Genomic DNA, 16,343 nt, shown 5'->3' with positions numbered 1-16,343 from the left:
TAACTCATTTAGGGACATGCCAGTGGCCCTGATTTAATATTTGATGGTCTATTAGAATTCTTGGAAAGTATAAAAGAAGAAATACATTGTTGCCAATTTCCAAAGGGTCATCAGGCAAACACATTCTGGCCTGCCTTCCTGGTGGCCGTTCCGAGTGTGGTTCTCAGTTTTCTCAAGGTCTTTCCTTAGAATCACAGAATGCAAGGAGGGAACACTTCAAGATGCTTCCATGCCACAGATGAGGAAACTGAAATGTAAAGGGGATGAGACTTGCCCAAGTCCACACAACTCCCTGGTACCATGTGGGGGGCAGGCTTTCTACTTGCTAACCTATATTTAGAGTCAAGTCTGCTTTAAGTTTTTAATAGACATTATTTAGTGGGTTAAAAACATTTCCTTCTCTTCCTAATTTACTGAGTCTTACCATGGATGGGTGTTGAATATTACCAAATGTTTTTTTTTTTCTTTTTTTGCATTTGTCAAAATGATCACATAGGGTTTTCCTCTTTTAATCAGTTGATGTGATGAATCATATTTATGGATTTTCTAAGGTTAAACCATCCTTGCATGCCTAGGAAAAACTCGACTTAGTTGTGGTCTATTATATTTTTAATACATGCTGAATTATAATTGCTAATGTTTTGTTTAGTACTTTTGCTTGCATTCTCTTAAATGAAATGTCCCTGTGATTCTCTACCTTATTGAATGTTGATTTTGGTATTAGGGTTATATTGGCTTCATAGAATAAATTGGATCATTTGGGGCATATTCATTCCTTTTTAAAAAATTCCTTAAAAGATCAGTAGAAATTGCCTATAAAATCATTTGAGTTTAGTGTTTTCTTTGTGGGGAAAAATTTTAATAGCTGCATCAATTTATTTAATAGTTTTAAGACTATTCAACTTATTTTTTCTTTATTTAGTTCTGGTAATTTATAGTTTTCTAAGTATTTGTTTACTACACCTAAGTTTTCAAAGTTACAGGCAAGCAGTTGTTTCAATATTTTTTCATCTTATCTAATCTCTTTCTGTGTTTATGGCCCAAATTATGTTCCACTTTCATTTATTATTTAATTTGTGTCATCTCTCGATAAGTCTTGTCAGAGGTTTGCTTATTTGTCTTTTTCTCTCTAATTTTAGTTTTTTAAAAAATCATATCTTTGTATTTTATTTTGTTGATTTCTGCTCCTAATTTTATTACTTCCACCTTTTGCTTTTCATGACTTTATACTGTTTTTATATTTATTAACCTTTAAATTTTGAGGCTTTTTTCCTTTTGGATATTATTTATGGCTTGTATTAGAAAATATGTTATTATGTCTCACATAAACTTGATATGTTTTATTTTCCTTATCTCTGAGTTCTAAATTTTAAAGATATTAACTATGATTTCTTCTTTAACACATAAGGTTTTTAACATTCATATTAAAGTTTCCATGAAATTTTAAAACATATTTTAAACTTATAATTTAATTATTTTGCATTCAAAGGTCAGAGCCTGTATAATTTTCTTTAAAATTTATCGAGGCTTTCTTTTTTCCTTAATACCTTATCAGTCTTTCTGAATGACCTATGTATAGTCGCAAAAAGTGTCTATTTTCTAATTATCGGAAGAAGATTTTTATTTTTCCCAATATTTAAGATTCTTGACTAAATTTTTCAGATTCTTTTTTGTCCTTATTTTTTTCTGTTCGTATTATTAATAATCAAGAAGGATGTGTTGAAATTTGCAAATATGATGGGACATTTTCCCACTTCTCTTCATATATTTTGTTCCACAAACACTGTGCCTATGTTATTAAGTTCAAAAAATTTTAAAGTTGCTATTGGTTCTAAAATAATTGAAATTTTGACAATTATAGTTCCCCCTCCATCCTCAGTTATGATTTATATCTCAAAATCTATTTTACCTTATTAATGTTGCTAAGCCAGCTTACTTTTAGTTAACATTTGTCTTGTATTCCCCCCATCATTTTACTTTCAACTTCATGTTTTAGGCGTGTCTTTTGTAACAGCATATACATAGATTTATAAAATCTCATCTAATTTTGTCTTTACATTGATGAATTTCATTTGTGTACCTTTATTTGAATCATTCATATAAATGGACTGGTCTATCACATTTTAGTAGATGACTTTAGAGTCCTACCTGTTATGACTAAAAAATACTTAACATTTTTTAAAAATTGATATCCATATCAACCTCCATAAGATTAGAAGCCATTAGAAGCCTCTCACATTTCTTGAACTCCCCATCCACACCCACTATATTGTTATTATCTAAAATTTTAAACTATGGATAAACTATGGATTATTATATGTCTCTGTTTCTTTAGTCTTAATTTTTTTTTTTCAGATGACTATCAATTTTAATGAAGTGTTTGATCTCCTTCAGTGTGTGCCTTTGTGAAGAAAACTTTCTGAAGCATTGTATGCTGGAGAATATTTTTATCATGCCTTCATATATGAATGACAGTTTGGCTAGAAATTAAATTTTGGGTTCTCAGTTCTTTTTCTTCAATACTCTAAAAATACTACTTCATTATCTTTTTACATCAGTGTTGCTGCACGAAAATCAAATGTCATCTGATTCTTGTTCCTTCATGTGTAATCTGTACTTTTCCTTTAGAAGTTTTAGAATTATCTCCTTTAATCTCGTGGTAATATATCTAGATACAATCTCCACCCTTCATCTCTCCTCTTTTAATCTGACGTTTTTCACCTTTTTCTAATTCTGGAAAGTTTACCTCCATTATTTATTTATTTCTTTTCGGTGGTTTTAGTCTCTTTTGGGCAAAATAATTTTCTAGGTGGGATCAGGAAAATAGAGATGAGCTCACTGATGATAATCCTAAGTGTTACTTATGCTAATAAGCTTAAGGTCTAGATAATTGAGACGTTTTCTTCCCCAGTCTTGAAAAATGTATTGGATGTGAATGCATCTACCACTAAAAGGCCATCTATACTTAAGTGTATATCCTTTTAAGTTTTCCTGTCTCAGCCCTCATGGCCAACTCTTACTTCTAATGTTCTGCTTCTCCCTGGGTAATCTGTTTGTTAGAAGTGTATATAAAGAAAGTATTGATAGGCTGTGTGTGAGAGACTGGAGTATTTCCAGTGAATAATGAGTTCTATTTTTATGAAATATTTTGCTTGCTCAGAGACTCTCTTGTTTCTTCCTGATATAATAAATAAAGAATTTAATTTGTGCATTTCAGTAAAGGAAGATGAATTGTAAAATCTCTTTCTATTTATTTACAGATAACATCATCAGTGTGGATCTTTGGAAGTCAAGGAATATTGATACAGCTTTGAAATGGGAATCAGAAAACCAAGGACAGCTGGGGGTGGGAAGCAGGGTGGTTACTGAATGACCCCTAGGGTCTTTCTACTGTTGATTCTGTAATTGTATGAGACCAATCTGACTTTCAATTCTGGCTTCCCCATTATCTCGTCATATGGATTTGTGCAAGGAAATTATCTTCACTGGCTCTCTGCTTCCCCATCCATAAAGAGGGATCATTTGGAAAACCTCTACCATCCCTCTCACTTCCAAAAAACAAAGTTGGAAGGAAGTCGAGTACGTTACAGTTCTACAATACTATGGTTTGGTGCAATATTTGTAATAAGCCATAACGATTCTTAGAGCCATTCTTAGAGCCAGAGCAAATGCCATCTGCCCCAAAGTTTTATGGGCTGGTCCAGAATGACCTTGGCTTCTAATTTTTCAGTGATGTCAAACAAGAACTCCCTGCAATGCTTATACAACCTAGTTTTTAGAATTAAATAAAGCACACAATGCAAGATCTCGTTGCCTGTAGATCTGATGTTATCCATGATGATTTCTCCTATCTTATCAGTGTTTACCATCCCAAGAAGTAGAGCAAACTGGTAAAGTATCTAAATGTTTTACAAGTCTAACCTACGGTAGCAAATTTTTAAAAAAATTATTTCACTTATTTTATTTGTGAAATAAAACACAAATCATACCGAGCACACTGAATTTTCCATCAGGAGTTAGCTTTTCTAATACAAACTTTTTATTTTCAAAGTAAAATAAAATTTTGGAGTTATGATCATTATTAATTTATAGCTGAGTATGAGAAATACTGCTCAATACTGTTAAGTAAGGTTTTCATATTTTCTAGGTCAAAACTTCCTCTGGTCATCCTTCAGTATAAGAAAAATTCCTGTCTATATAAAATTTCCTATTGAGTTGTGGGTCTTAGTCAATTATAAACCCACCCTTTATGCACTACAGTCTCTTAAAAACAACTGCAAAAACAATTCCTCCTGGTTTAATTAATAATCTAATTTGTGCATTTCTGTAAAATAAAATAAAACTTCCAATTTAGATACAGAGATCATTGCAAGTGTGGATCTTTATAGAGGAATGGATATTTATTGATAGAATGCTGATAGAAAGGAAAACAAAAGTATTGCTTTAAATATTAGAAAGAAAGATAACTAACTGATGAATCACAAGAACATTTTTCTAAGTTAAAATTTAAAAATTTCAGTCAACATGGTTTGAGATGTGCAGCTCAGTGGCATAATGACAGGAACGGCAAACCTTCTCAGAACAAAGGGCCAAGGTCCAGCTCCCATAGCCCACCTCGATGTTGCCTAGGGAAAGCTCGTGAATCACAAAGGAGAGGAGAATTGAAGGCTTAGACTTTCTTCGTCTAGGAAGGCCTGGGCCACTGGGTCCAGAGAACTGCTCAAGTCTTCGGCGTTTTTGTCTCTCTCTCTTTCGTCATATATATCTACACATAATAAGCTGTCTTTAGTGCTTCTCAAAGGAAACACTGTTGGCATTTTATAAATGCTATGCTCACACGTCCTGAACTGCTCTGTGTATTGCAGGATATTTACCATCTCCAGTTCTCTGCCCACAAAATGCTAGCAACCCCACCCCAGTTATTGTAAGAACTAAGAATAACTCAGCACGTTCTTGAAAGCCTCCTAGAGGGCAGTACTTCCTCTGGCTGATAGCTGCTGGCACCTGATGATCTCTACTGTCTATTTCATCTCCGAGAAGTGTTATTTTTCTCTCTGTGTTATGCATTTTCACCGTATGGAAGAATACACTGGGGGAAAAGAACCCATTATACTTTGGAAGGCTTGTAAAATATCATTCATTTTTCATGTCTTGGATCCACTATCACTGCCATCTGGAAGATTTCTTCGATCTTGCCAAACACAGGTGATTTCTCCTCTGGTCTACCCTAGAACCAACTTATTCTTTATTAAAGCAGGTGCCATATTGCTGTCATTACCTGAGTTTGTCCTCCCCTTCGGCCTTGGGCTGTGAGCTCTTTGAGAACACAGACTGTGCCTTATTTATTCTCTATCTTCAGGAAACAAAATAATTCTGGCATATCACAGGCGCTCTGTAAAATGTTGCCAAACGAATAAATGGATGAGAGAATAGCTAAATTCAGTCTACTGCATTTCCATATGTACATTTTCTCTCCAAAGGGATTTTCAGCTTAATGAACAGAAATGGAAAACTAAGAGTTTCGTTAGGTTGATAATAACAATAAAACAACACACATAATAATAAATAACGTTAAAAGTAATAATCATAGTATTAGAATAAATATTATCACCTAACATCTTATTATGTGCCATACACTGTTTAAGCACTTTATTTACTTTCATTTAATCCTTGCAGCAGGGCTGGGTCTAGGGTAAGGCAAGGGAGGTACCCAGAATGAGGAATTTAAGGAGGCCTCATTCCCACTGCCCACCAGATACCAGCATGACCCTCAGGGTGAGTGCATGCCTCACCCTAGCCTCAGCCTTGCCCCACAATAATTATCTTAAATATTTTTATTCTCATTTTATAGGTGAAAAAACTAAACTCAAAGAGTTGAAATAACTTGACCATCCAAGCAGGCAGCAAGTGATGAAGCCGAGATCAAACTCAGGCCTCTCTTATGCTGAAAAATAAGCTCTTAACCAGGTACCAGGCTGGGAACTGGTTATTACTAGTTCACACTAGATGAGAACCGAACCAGAGAAAAAAGCATTTCTAAACTTCAGAGCAATTTAAGATTGCCGCTACAACCAAGTGGGTGATCAATAAATATACTCATTGCCTTGAATAGAAAACATATACAACAGTATCAGCACACTACAGATTGGGAAAAACAAACAAACAAACAAACTGGTCCTTTGACCCAGATAGTTTGAGAAGCATTGCATTAGGAAATGAGGACATTTTTTTCTTCAAAAAAATATTTTATTTTTTGCAACTTTTCTTTTAAAACAATTTTGGTATCTCATGCACACAGAATTGAGTTGTATTCATCACAATCTATTGATGTGGTCTCAGCATCACGTGTGACCCTCTTTTATTTTATTTGTTGATATTGATATAATACAATTATATAACGGACACCCATGGATCACCACCTAACCCAGGAATCAGACCCATGCCATTATCTTACAACTACCTAAGTTCTCCTCCATAACACCATCCGTTTCCCTCATCCCTTCCTCCACACTATGTCTCTGAGTCATCCATGTTGTAGCTATGAATGGCTATCCATGGAGTTGAAATTCTTTTGTTTTCATGGTGATAATATTTCATGATGTGAATATTTTCATTTTCTCCTCGATGGGCATTTGGGTGGGATGTTTTTTCTGTATCTGTTGAGATGATCAAATGCTTTTCATCTTTCCTTCTATTGGTATGGTGTATTGCATTTATTGGTTTGCGTATGTTGAAATACCCTTGCAACCCAGGGGTAAATCCCACTCGAGCGTCGTGTATTATTCCTTTTAATTAATGTGCTGTTAAATATGGCTTGTTGAGAATTTTTACATCTGTATTTTTCAGGGATATTGGCCTGAAATATCCCTTCCTTCCTTCCTTCCTTCTTCTTCCTTCCTTCCTTCTTCCTTCCTTCCTTCTTCCTTCCTTCCTTCCTTCCTTCTTTCCTTCCTTTCTTTTTCTAGTATCCTTATCTGGCTTTGGTATGAGAGAAATGCTGGCCCTGTAAAATAAGTTTCTCTCCTCTTCAGTGTTTTAGAAGAGGTTAAGAAGGATTGGCAATAACTTTTTTTCTTTAAATGTTTGGTAGAATTAGCCAGTGAAACCTCCAGTCCTGGGCTTTTCTTTGTTTGAAGATTTTTAATTACTAATTCAATCTTCAAAGTCACTGTTGGTCTGTTTAGATTTTCTATTTCTTCATTGGTAGGTGTACGTTTCAAGGAATTTACCCATTTTCAGTTTTCCTCATATAACTAATTTCTAATTTTATATCATTGTAGTCAGAAAAGATGCTTGATATAATTTTAATCTTCCTAAACTAGTTAAGACTTCTTTTATGGCCAAACACATGATTTATCCTGGGGAATGTCCCTGAAGGCTTGAGAAGAATATGCATTCTGCTGCTGTTAGATGGAATGTTCTGTACATGTCTGTTAAGTCCATTGATATAATCTGTGGTTTAAGTCCAATATTTCATTATTGATTTTCTAATTGGATTGTCTATCCATTGTTGAAAGTGGGGTATTGAAGTCCTCTACTGTTATTGTATTGCTGCCCATTTCTCCCTTCGGAACTGTAATATTTGCTTTATATATTTAAGTGCTCCAACGTTGGGTGGGAATTCTTAAGACTGTATGATTCTATGCCTTCCCTTGATCCTGTAAATCCTGACTGGGTGCTGACAGCCTCCTATTTGTTGTCCTCGGGGCAGTGCTCAATACTCAAATTTGTGCATTTTCTCTCAATTCTTCAGAGTTAGGCAAGTTTTCTGAACACACTCACTAGCTGTCTGCATAGGCTCTTGCTCACACAGGGAACCAGCCATGGGGTGAAGGCCCACCAAGTATTGGGAGTGCTTGTGGGTCAGTGGAAGGGATCAACAGGTGACATGACCACAGAAGCACCTAGGTGGGCTTCCTGATAGAATCCATGAAGCACTTGGTTGGGTCCTCATCATTTTGATGCCCTTTGAGAATGTAGGTCACTGTCCTCCTAGCTGCTTCCTGTCCCCAAGTCACACAGCACACTTCACTATTCTGGGTGGGGTAAGAAAGAACTGTTATCTTTGGTGGCATCCCACACAGCTGGGAGAGCTGGACGATTCTTCCATGCTCTCGTTTTCCCCTGTAGAAGAAATCATGAGCCAGTAAGGTCTCTCTTGGCACTTGAGCTGTGCCACTTTAAGGGATTGGTGATGTGCGTGGAGTAAAACCGTTCCTCTTACTCTCTTTAGTGTCCAGCCTCAGATTATTTTTGCTCCAGTGCTGTGCTAGACTCCTGGACTTCCCCAAAGGCACTCTCCGCCATAGGTGATAGTCTAAATTGGCATTCTTAGGGGCGGGGGGAAATGATAGAAAACTCTTATTTTGCCATGTTGATCATGTCACCCCAAAAACATTTTAAAGGAAGATTTCCATGAATGAAATTTTGACATTTTAGTGTAGTCAAATTGATTCATCTTATTTTATAGTTAACATTGTATTGTATTGTTTAAGAAATTCTTATCTATGCTAAGGTGAAATATGTTTTCCTTTATAGTTTCTTCTAAAATTTTTACAGTTTTGTTTGGGTTCAAAAGAAGTTGATATTTGTGTATGGTGTGAGGTAGCAATTCCAGTTTTTTCATGTAAAAAATAATTTTTCAGTCTCATTTTCCTCCTTTCTACGCTGATCTTCCGTGTCTCCTTTGTCGTTTGTGAAAATTCCGTACATAAAAGTGGATTTGGTTCTGTGCTCTCAATTTAGCTTCCTATGGGCCTTATTTTCTATATAAGCCTTAGAGTCAAGATGATGAAACGCTAGTAACTAGTGCAAAAGGGGCTTTTACAGTTGTTAAGAATTGATCAAGCATCGTATTGGGCTACTTACATCTATTTTATCTTTTAATCTTGGCGATGTTCTCCGAATTATACATCATTACCCATATATCACATATGAAGAAACTAAAGCTCAGGGAGACAGTGTGATCTGCTTAATCTCAATCAGTTTGGAAGTGATGGAAGCCAGAATACGAATCCAAATTCTGTGTTCTTTTTATTATACTGTATTGTTTTCCTAACTCATCCAAATTAAATTAATGCATTACTTTAAGAATTGGAGCAGGAGTAAGATCAATGTAAGAATAATTCTATAATTTAATTTAGGCTTTTCTTATAGTTGGAAGACAGATTTTGGAACACAGAGCGAAGATGAAATATGCAAGCATCTGGAGGCTTGTCCTTGGCAGTCAGAAATGGGCTTCGAGCCACAGACTCATTCTGCTACCTACCAACTGGTGGGGTTTGGTAGTCACACACCACCAGGTCTTATTCTCATTGGCTGGAGGAGTGGGTAAGGTGGAGCCCATGGCAACGTGCTGAGTGAAAAGAGCAAAATCCAGAAAGACTGCAATTCAGACCCGGTGCTGCCATTTTCTTGCTGTGTCTACATACAAAATTGCTTTTCCTCTCTGAGCCTTAAGTACCACATCTGTAAAACAGGAAAAATAAACCCAGTTTTGTAAGGCTGTTGTCAGAACTGGACATATCTCTTCTTAAGTGTCTAGCACAATGGTCGGCACACATCAGGCAAATTATAGCTGACAGCTATTTTCTTCCTCTTGCTTGCTTCTCGGCTCCTTCTCGCTTTTACAATTTTATTTTTACAAATACTCTTCCCTGTAGGGATATTTGTTTTGCCAGGGGGAATGTACGTAAGCTCTCCTTGAAACCCAGACCACTAAGCACAGGCTTTACCCCTCTGACCCCAAATAAGATCGGACATTTATGGTCTTCCCAGGATGTCCTCAGATGAGAAGCCATCCCCTGCAGGACAGGAAGGAGACTGCAGCTTCTTAGCACTGTCCTCGACTGTATCACATTTGCTTTCGTACCTTAAATATTGCCTATGTCAGAGGAAAATTAAGGTATTCGATGTCAGAGGGCGGGAGGATATCTGAGGTTCACTAACTCGGCCCATTTACTGTGCTGAAGGAGAAGACCCCGAGAGAAAAAAGGGAGTCACCTGGGACGTGCAATGGACCTCTACCTTACCCAGATGCTGCTGCTACCACAAGCCATCTATCAACATCCTACTACAAACTTGACAATGGCTTCCTGCTAAGAATCAGTTACTCCTACTCATTTGCTATCTGGATACCAACTTGTTTTTCAGTTTCAATTAAAATCGTTACCAAAAGATTCAACAAACTTACAACAGCAACTACCTGCCCTAAATAATAGTCAATGCAGACAAAGTCTTAACTCATTTAATCCTCGTGACCATGCTATGAACTAGAAACTAGAAACTATTATCATACCTGTTTGGGAGATGAGAAAACTAAGGTACTGAGACGTTATACAACTTAATCATAGTCACTTGGTTCCTGAGTTTACATTTTTTATCCACTCAGATACAGTGCTTTATTTGCTCTGATGCAAGAGAACAGACACTATACTAACAAAAAGAGGTTAAAGAAATTTATTACTCAAAAAAGAAAAATTAGTTTTAGGATAGCTAGGGAACTCTCAGTGTTAGTTTCAAGGCATACAGCATCACTGGGCTTACTTTATATTTTAATCCCTGGATTTATTTCTTTGGTTGGGAGCTCCCAAACAAATGTCTCAAATACCACAACACTGTTATTCAAAGAAGTTTGGGGAGCCCTTTCTGGTAAATTTGATGACATAAACAGAATTGAAAATGTGTCTGAAGTTTCAAGAGTACAAGCTCTAGGAAGTGTTCAATTACGGAAATTAAATATCAGAAATATTCAGTCTAAGATAATTTCATTAATAAACATATAACTAAGTAGAATTTACATATACATTATAACTGTATATTGTATAAGTAAGATGTCTTCATTGTCAGAACAGAATGCATTACCTGAGTCTTCCAGTTATGAGGTTTCAGGAGGAAGTAACCACCTTTAAAACAGTAATGATAATTAGTGAAATGAATCTTTAAACATTCTTCTCAAAGCTAACATGTATCCCTACCCATTGCTTTAATACCTATCAGTCTTTCACGAATTTTAAATGTATTTAGATAAACTGCCAACTATACCACCCAAATCAAATCCAAAGTGAATTAGTCATTTTGTAAAGTTGTAAGATTTTGTAAAGTTCGTGAAAGTAACATTAGATACTGCTTGGATCATATACAAAGCCGTTGACAAAGCAGTAACTGGCAGACACTGACGAGTTGAAACACAGAAGAGAAATAAGAAAAGGTTAACGACAGGACAGGTGTTCAAAAGAGATTGATTTAAACGCTAAAGCCCCTTGGAAAATTTAATAAAGACGTTTCCTTTTTCTTTTTTTTTTTCCCCTAAAAACATATGATCCTATTTATTATGATGCAGTGAAATCTAAATGTGAATTGAAAACTAGTATAGTATAATACAATTTTACCTAGAAAAGACAATTCCTCTTCAAATTCTAAAATATATCTCGTTTTTGCAACTATAACTTGGAGTCTTTCTTTGTTTCCAAATTTTCTCTTCTTATAAGGACACCAATCAGGTTGGATGAGGGCCCACTGCAATGGCCTCGTATTCACTTAATTACCTCTTTAAAAGCCCTATCACCAAATACATATTGTGAGGGCTGGGGATCCGGGCTTCCACATATTAATTTTGAGGGAATCCACCTAAGCCCATACCACAAACCTTCCAGAGAAACCCTTCATGACAGCCAGGCATGTCTTCTGAGTGAGCTGCTATATTTACTAAAAACTTCCCGTGAAGAATCTCACACATTATTCTACATCTTATATACTTTACTTCCACCTTTTTTCTCGTTCTCACTGCTCTGGCTTCGCAATTCTGAATGAAGTCTCAGTGCTTTCATCCTGGCCTTGGGCTCTGCTTCCTAAGGAACAGGGCTAACATGGTGGCTCATCCAAGGTGACAGTTGAGATAGGACTCAAGCCCTTTAATTCCAAATCTCATGATCTTTTCATTACGTCAGATTTGTCATTCATTCATCAACATTTTGCGGGTTCTATGACATGCACTAAGGAGACAGTGTGATGAACAAGAAAATAGTCTGAAATTAGGGACCCGCAAATGAGTGGGGGGTATGACTACACACGAAGAAACATGGAAGCAAGACTTATTGAACAAAAACAACAACTTGTCTCTTAGAAAGATTTTATATATTTTGCGACTTATTCCTAGATGCCAAGTTCTAGAATATTCCATTTGGTGGATAAAAAGCCATTATATATAAATAAAATATAAATAACGAGAAACTATACATCAACAGGGCTGATAACTCCTAAGATGAATACTCAAAGACCAAAGCCTTATGATACATGTTCATAACATAAGCTTTCCAGAAGCACCTCATAGCAGCCATGTACATCTTTTGAGTGAGCTGCTATGTTTGTTTACCAACAGCTCACAGGGAAGCCTGGTCAGCAGGATGGTAAACAAGACAAAAGATTAATAAAGTTTTTATTCGATAAAGAACTGGTATCTGATTAGGAAAATCAGCAACGAGTAAGTACCCAAAAAAGTAATGGAAAAAAATTAAGACTAATGGCCAATAAACATAAAAATGTATATTTAAATATTTCCAATAAATATGTGAAAATATATGAGAAAATTCAACCTTGGAAATAAACAACATCAATAGTTTTCACATAATAATTTGGCAAAGAAAAAAATGGTAACACTACTTAAATTGGCAAGAGTGTAATGAGATGGTTATTTACACATATTCATTACAATTAAGAATTAAAATTGGTAAAACTTTCTGGAAAGTAATTTGGAACTAGGTTTCAAGTGCTCAGTTAGTTTAAATCTGTTGACCCAGTACCACAATTTAATTTCATTTATATATCTTAGGGCAATAAATAGTTACAGACCAGAAAGCTCGTTACAGATTTTTTTCGTTGTATTTTTACCAATTTTTTTTTAAAAATAGAAAAATACAAAGAATAATATGAGAAGCCATAATGTACTCATTACAAAAAATTTAAAGAAATATGGAAAAGCAAAAAGAAGTGGTTAGATAAGACCTTGTGTGACTTTGTTTTTTATTTTAGAATTTCTATTTTTGCTATTGTAACTTTTAGTGCAATAATTAAGATTGAGCATGAGTCCTTTAATTCTTTTGATTCCTTCACAGTCGAGGCTGAGAACAAGAGTCCTCATCCCTAGGGACCGCGATTCAAATACTGGCTCCCTCAGCCCCAGTGTGGCCTTGGCTAGTTACCGTCTCTCTCCAAGTCTCACATCTTCGGCTATAAAATAGGACTAATTACACTGGATTTCAAGGGTTGCTATGAGATTTGGTCAAGGTCACCTATGTAAAGCTTCTTGTGCATAGCAGTTACTAAATGAGAACGCTCTGTCTGCCCATTCCTCAATATAAACCCAGGTGGGTTTATGGAGTAAGTCCGCGGGGTGGGGGGGTTCCCTCAGGGGCTCTTTGCTACAACGGAAGAGCTTCCAGCCTGAATCCCCGAGTGACTCTATCTAGATGAGCAGATACTCATCTTGTTGCATCCACTGAGGATGCACTCCTCAAAGTGCTCAATAGCCCCGCCTCTGTGTTGCTCTGTTTCAAGAGAATTTCCTCGGGACTATGCGGGACACCTTTTTTATTTCTCAGACACCTCTACCACTGCCTTTCATCTCAGCCCCAGTAGAAGAGAGTTTGATTGGACCTGTCAACATCTCTAAGGAGGCCACTTAAGAGTCATTTGAAGAATTCCCACACGCAAGAGCATCTCAGAGCAGCTGAGAAGACCCAAGCAACCTTCAACCACTGGTCCATGTCTGGCCCCAGACTACTAGCTTTCTGATGAAAAAGGGCCTGGTCTGTGTGGGATTGTCAGAGGGGCTCCCCACGTGTGAGTTAGTGGTTTTGCAACTCATCACAGTAGTAGAAAATTCCTCACGGGCTAATTAAACGGAGCTCTTTTTCTACATGAAACATTACCATCATTTGTTATAATACCGATAAATATATAATATATAGAAAATAATATCAAATAACGAACTCTTATTATGCCCCAGGCACTCTGCTAGAAGCATTAATTACCTCGAATCCAACCTTCTACAAGATATATATCATCACCTTGCAAAATAGGAATTATTATTATTCTTCATCCATTTAGAAAGAAAGAAACTGAGGTTTGCAGAGGATAAATGGCTTTTTAAAGGTCACTTGTTGGAGAGGCTTGATTAAAATTTAGGTCTATTTTATTTCAAATCTTATGCTTTTAAAAAAATGACCCTAACTGCCTCTCCATAAACATAAAGATAGTTTGAAAAAAAGAGACATATGGGCAGTCGCTGATATTAAGAGCCAAGATATGGGGAAAAAAGCCAATTTCCATGGGCTGTAGTTTGAGTTAAAAGGTTCTTGCTGGTATGAGCCACAGTTAAAGCGGCACCAATTAGAGTCAAGTGTAATGAAAAATAAATACAGCTGAGCCGTTAGACTAGCTGCTATGGTCCAGCATCTGTCAGCACTTCTATTATACGTTGAATTTTTTTCAAGGAATTATAAGGGCTATAAAAATGTGTACTATGGTGGAACTTGGCAGGAAAAAAAAGTTTCCATCTAAAAAGCTTTTCAAACATATTTTCGAAAGTTTCAAAAAATTAGGTTTGACACTTTAGTCATGAAGTTAGCAACCATTTAAATAGCCTGACACCTTTTAATCAACTGCTGGCGTGTAAAAGTACGCAGGACCAGGACACGCGCCTCCGTGGGGGTTCCTTCAGCCTCCAGCAGGGGCTTCTGCCCTGCGCTTTCTCCCTGACGGTGCTCCTGGTCTCTCTGCAGCCGCTGGAATAGCAGCAACAAGCATCATCGTGTTCCAGGGGGCTGACGAGGAGGCTGCGAGGGTCCAGCAGAGCTCCTGGCTGCTGATGCCGGGGGGGGCCCATTACATCTGATGCAGCAGGATGATCCTCGGAAACCAAACCCAGACCAGAGCTCCACATCGTCGGAATGATCTCCGGGCTGGAGGCAGACATGGTGGTGAGGTCACGGGAAAGAGGTTGGAGCTGAGGAGATGGGGAGCAGGGAGGCTTGAGAGAATGTAGGAGTCATACGGTCTGGTGGCAGAAAAAGGACCATCAGAAGGTCTTGTTCAATTAGAAGAACTCTAGACTTCATGGGAGAAAGCCACGGTGCTATGATCTGAATGTCTGTGTTCCCCCCAAATTCGTATTTTGAAATCCTAACTCTCAAAGGTGATGGCATAGCAGGTAGGGCCTTTGGAAGGTAATTATTTCATGAGAGGGGAGCTCTGTGAATGGGATTAATATTTATTTACGAGACCCCCACAGAGCTCCCTAGCCCCTTTTGCCCCGAGAAGATGCTCAAGGAGATCTTCTCCCCCGAAGCCTTTGACTTGAGTTTCCCCACCGCTGCCGGGTCCATTAATTTCTCACCATGCCCACCTGTGTCTCCGGTCATCGTTCTATTGCTCTCTTCTCGGCTTGTAAACATGCTCAAGCGTCTTCTGTACTAAAGCGTAACCTCTTTTGATATTGTATTCCGTCGTAGTCTCTGTATGATCTTTCTTCTCTCCCTCTCACCTGACCTTCTTGAAAGAATATTCTGTCCTCTTTCCATTCCTACCTCCCGTAGGACTGCTCAGTCCATTTCGGTTTGGCTTCTAGTGACTTTCCTTTAGTAAAATTCATTTTACTAAGGTTATCAGTGATGCACGTTTAGCCAAATTCTATGGCTATTTTCTAGTCCTCCTTCATTTATAAAATAGACATTAATATTTACTTAAGGTTGTGCTAAGAATTCGCGTGCAAGCGCATGGGAACCGCTTGGTACAGGCCTGGCCCAGAATGAGCATTTCATAAATGGTTTCCTTTCTCTTTGTCTTCCTCTTCCTCCTCCTCTTCCTTGTTATTGTGGCTGTCGTTGTTGTCATTATTTTAGGGCCTTCCGGTTGCGCCTGACACCATCGACCATTCCATCTTTTGGGAAACTCGTAAATTTTATGACGTCACATTGTCTTAGTGCCCCTCATCCTCTCCCTATTCTTTCCTCCTCAGTCCCCAGAAACCCCTCTGTCCTCTCCTTTCCCCATTGATGGATATTTCCCAAGAGTCTCTATCTGGCCTTTTTCTCATCTGACTCCTTATTCTTTCCCTGGGCAAACTCCTACATTCTCATCCTGTCACTTGCCATTTACATGCTGATAAATCCCATGTTTTCTGTGCAAGTCAGACTGCCCTGAGCCATGCATCCAGTCTTCCTATACTGCAGGGCCTGGCACATCGGAGACGCTCAAAACCTGGCTGACCTCATTAAAGCCTCAGCCAGCTTTTTCATTCTGTAGTAAAGCCTGGGGCACAGCAGTCTTGACTCCGACAGGCCAGT

The sequence above is a fragment of the Pteropus medius genome, unplaced genomic scaffold (assembly GCF_902729225.1).
Source record: "Pteropus medius unplaced genomic scaffold, Ma_sr-lr_union100, whole genome shotgun sequence".
Classification (NCBI taxonomy): domain Eukaryota; kingdom Metazoa; phylum Chordata; class Mammalia; order Chiroptera; family Pteropodidae; genus Pteropus; species Pteropus medius.
The sequence above is the reverse complement of the archived record's forward strand: the minus strand, read 5'-3'. Positions refer to the sequence as shown.